The following is a 4,261-nucleotide window of genomic DNA, read 5'->3' as shown; positions in this document are numbered from 1 at the left end:
CATACGAATAAGTATTGTCGAGAGAAAAGAAGTTTGGAAGCTAAAAAAACGGAAGTGGGAGACTCGTCCGGCTCTACAACCCAAAAATAAGTATTCCCGGATTAAAACGACGGACTTTGTTTTTTATATTTTTTATGTTTCCAACGGCTAATTGGTGGCTAAAAAACCGGTTCCAACGGCTATATTACCGTTGGAACCGGTTCCAACGGCTACTTTGACTTTTGTTTGACTCTTCAAAAAAAACCCGCCGGAACCGGTTTTTCCAGGTACGAACCTAACCGGTTACAATTAAGAACCGGGTAGGAACCGGGTTGGAACTGATACTAACATACAAATATGAGAACCGGGTACGATTTTCGGGTACAAAAATACCCAAACCGGGTATTGTACCAACCGGGTTGGAACTGGAACCGGTTCCGGTTCGGTTCCATCAGTTAGGTTTCGGAACCGGTTTTTTTGTGCACGTCTATCTTGGATAAGACCAAACAAATAATATAAAATAATAATTCACCCGAAACGTCACTACAAAAAAAATGCCGTATAGTGACACACAATAAGTGTCACTGAAAAACAAAAAAATGTCACTAAAAACCCTCATAAAAATGTGTGGCACACAAAAAAAGTGTCATTAGAAGCGGTGACGCTAAAGCCTTTTAATGGCACTTATTCGATCTACCGCACAAAGTTTTTATGCTTTTAGTGACACTTTTTTTTGCCTTAATATAACAAGACTATTGTGGCACAATTTTTGTGCCTTAAAAAAGTAATTTTAATTACATAGCCATACTAGTTTTAGTGGCACTTTTCCACATAAATCACATGATTTACAATATATGATTTACAATATAAATATATAATAAAAGTTCGATAAAAATGTAAACATAAATTCATAATATTATAATTTCAATAATAAGTTCAATCCAAAACATATTCTAAATGTTAGGAAAAAACTGTGTAATAAATAACATATTACAAATGTTTACATGATTAGTTTAAACTTTCTTTTGGCTGAGAATTTAACTTGTATAAAACTTAACTCCAAAGCTTCTCAAGAAATCTACCTGTCATCATCAACCATGAAAAACAAGCATTATTATTTATTCAGAAAAAATCTAAAAGTTATTTTATTTATGAAAGCCATTGTTATTGATTTTAAAGAAAAACATGTATAAGAAAATAATAATTATATACCACATAGGCACGACTTGAGAGAAAATAGTAATTTTACAACAACAATCAATACCTTCTTTAAAAGGTTGCTTGATCTATGTTAAAACATAACCCGAAATTAGTGTACTGAGCCAAATGTAGCTTTAGGCATCCCCACATTGAAGCATAGCTCAATACCCAACTATTGCAATTCATAATCCGATCATTTTTTTCCTACAAAATGCCATAAGCATGATAATTAACAAAATGACAATTCGGTTAGTTCTCAACACAAGAAGGTATCGTGACATAAAGTGGCAATTGGTTTATACTCACCAATTCTCTATTACTTTGGTAACAAGACTTTTATTATCGAAAAATGGCAACTTTGTTGTCAGCAATGCAACACATCTAGTATACTTTCTCCACTTTCTTACCTGAAAAGAACATGAACAATGCGTCATTAATAATCAACAAGAAAACTAAGTGATGAAGCATACAAAAACACCCAAATAAACTAGAAACTTGCCAAGATAGAACATAGTCGAGCTTGGGTTTTGCTTGACTTGTTTACACTCTAAATCATTTCACATCCAAACAATATAACCAAATTATATAGTTGAAACAAAATAAGACTCACCATTAGGGATCTCAAGACCTACCTACTGCTTGAGAAAGACCAAAATGACACTGCATGCTGCATCACCACACCCATATCAGTACTATCATCATATAAGCATACAAGAACATTGAGAAAAAACACATAATTTATCTTTTTACCTCTGAGATTTCATTTGGTGCAGCCTCCAATATCTCTCTTTGTTCATTGATATGATTGAATGCACATCCTAATGAACATAATAGTTTCTGGCATATTGCATTCTTTTGCAAATAAAACCGCTGTGTAGCACGTTACTGCTCACATATTTTTGCCTCGCTTTATCAATTTATCTACAAAGTCACAGATATTACACTATATAGTCAACAAATATTATACTTTAGGATTTGGGTCTAAATGAGCATGAGATGAAAGTTTGCATTTTTTTTAAAATTTAGAAAACAAATAATATTTGATAAATAAATGGATCATCAACCCACCTAAACTAGCTGTACTACTGTTGGATCAAAGAATCATTTTTTTTATTGGATCACTTAAATAAGAACGCCCCTACGAAACCATTTTTTTTACTAATAAACAACTCAGTTGCTTTATAATTGATCATAGAAACAACACCATCATGTTCCTTTTTAGTAAGATGAACACCTTTTACTGTGATTTCTTCAACAAAATCGTCCTGCATTTTCCACTTCAAAAATTTCTTCTATAAATTTCAAACAGATATAATATTAATAATAATAACATATAAAAAAGATTAAAACAAATTAATGAGCCATTTATACCATGAAATTTGCAACAAAAATATTAACTTTTTCTCCCTTTCTTCTAAGAAAAATTGGCGTTTTGATCATCAATCCAATTTCTTATTTTTTGGTTGAATAATTTCACATATTAAATTCGTAAATAAAAGAAAGATATATACCTTGCTATAAAACCTTTTAAATTCTTAAAAGTGTGCAGAGTTATCTTTTTCAGTTTCAAAAACATCATCACACAGGAAAACTATGAGTCTAAGTTTTTTTGTTGAGTCCAAAAGGTTTTAATCAGTCATTTAATTTACAGATTTCACTTGAGCAATTTGCAAATTAGAAGTAACATATTACCAACAAACACTTAAATCAGAATAAACCTCAACGAGTCCCTAGTGTTAAGCAATTCATCAAACAGTTGGTGAGCATGTTGTCGGTAACCAAATCATTTCTCTAGAACTCCTATAAATCAGATTATATGGATCAAACCAAAGCATGAAACAATGAATACAGAATTTAACCAATTAAAAAAATAGAAACACATTGCCCAATCGGAACATAAACATACAGTCACGCAATATTGATCAATTGAGCCTAATCATTTCCTTTTACTGACCTAGGATTGAAGGTGGGTTGAAGTTGCGATTAAACCAATCGTAACCCTTTTGGCGATTGAACTGCTTATTGTAAAATTTTAGAGTGATTAAGAGGGAAAACTTAAGCTAGCGCCCTCTATCCCCTTTGTATTTTAATTTAGAACCGTCCAGTTATAAAGTTTGATTATAGTTATAGAATTAAGGGTAAAGTTAAGGTAAGGTTAGAAGGATGAAAAAATAAAAAAAGTATAAGAATGGTTTGTGTCACGTAAAAAAAACCTCTTAAAAAGTAAATTCAAAAAAATTATAACTACAAATACAAATAAAAAATAAAAAATTTTAACAAACTAAAATGTATCCCCTATTGTTCCTGTTCAAAAGAAAAAAACAACGAAAGATTCATATGTAATATATGTAAACTTTAAACTTTATTCAAAACTAAAATGAGTTTTAATACATGTAAACTTTATTCAAAACCAACCCTTAAAAAAAGATTCATATATAGTATATGTTTTTCTATCTGTATTATATGGAAAAAGTTGCAACTTTTGTAACAAAAAGTTGTAAATAAATAAAATTTGCTAACATTTCAACATAAAAGTAACGGTCTTTAGCAAAATTCACAACTTCTAAATAAAAACGCAAGTTGTCGTTAAATATCTTAGTAACAAAAATACTAAATATCACTAAAAATATGTGCTAGGCAAACATGGCATACACAAAGTGCCATTAAAACTTACGGTTTAGTGATACAAATACTAAATGCTACTAAAAGTTTATGCCAAAGAAATATGATATACACAAAGTGCCATTAAAACCTAAATTTTAGTGACACTAATGTTAAATGTCATTAAAAGTGTGTGCCAAGCAAATGCGGCATACAAAGAGTGCCATTAAAACCTGAAACTATGGCACAAAAGTTAATTGACACTAAAAATGTGTGCCACTAAATGTCTTTTTTTTTGTAGTGCGTCTTCAATTACTCGTCATTTTTCTTTTCCGACTTGCATTTAATATTTATTATAAACGAGTAACGATTCGATGCGTCGGTCTAAAATATAAAACCCAACAATCTCCCACTTAGACCGATGCCATCGAATCACTTTCACAATCACCTCAAAACCTGATGCCTTTCATTGAAAATTTCC

This window comes from Bidens hawaiensis, unplaced genomic scaffold (assembly GCF_021521415.1).
Source record: "Bidens hawaiensis isolate Kalapana, Puna unplaced genomic scaffold, B.hawaiensis_p1.1 tig00005013_1, whole genome shotgun sequence".
Classification (NCBI taxonomy): Eukaryota; Viridiplantae; Streptophyta; class Magnoliopsida; order Asterales; family Asteraceae; genus Bidens; species Bidens hawaiensis.
This window is presented reverse-complemented; position numbering follows the sequence as displayed.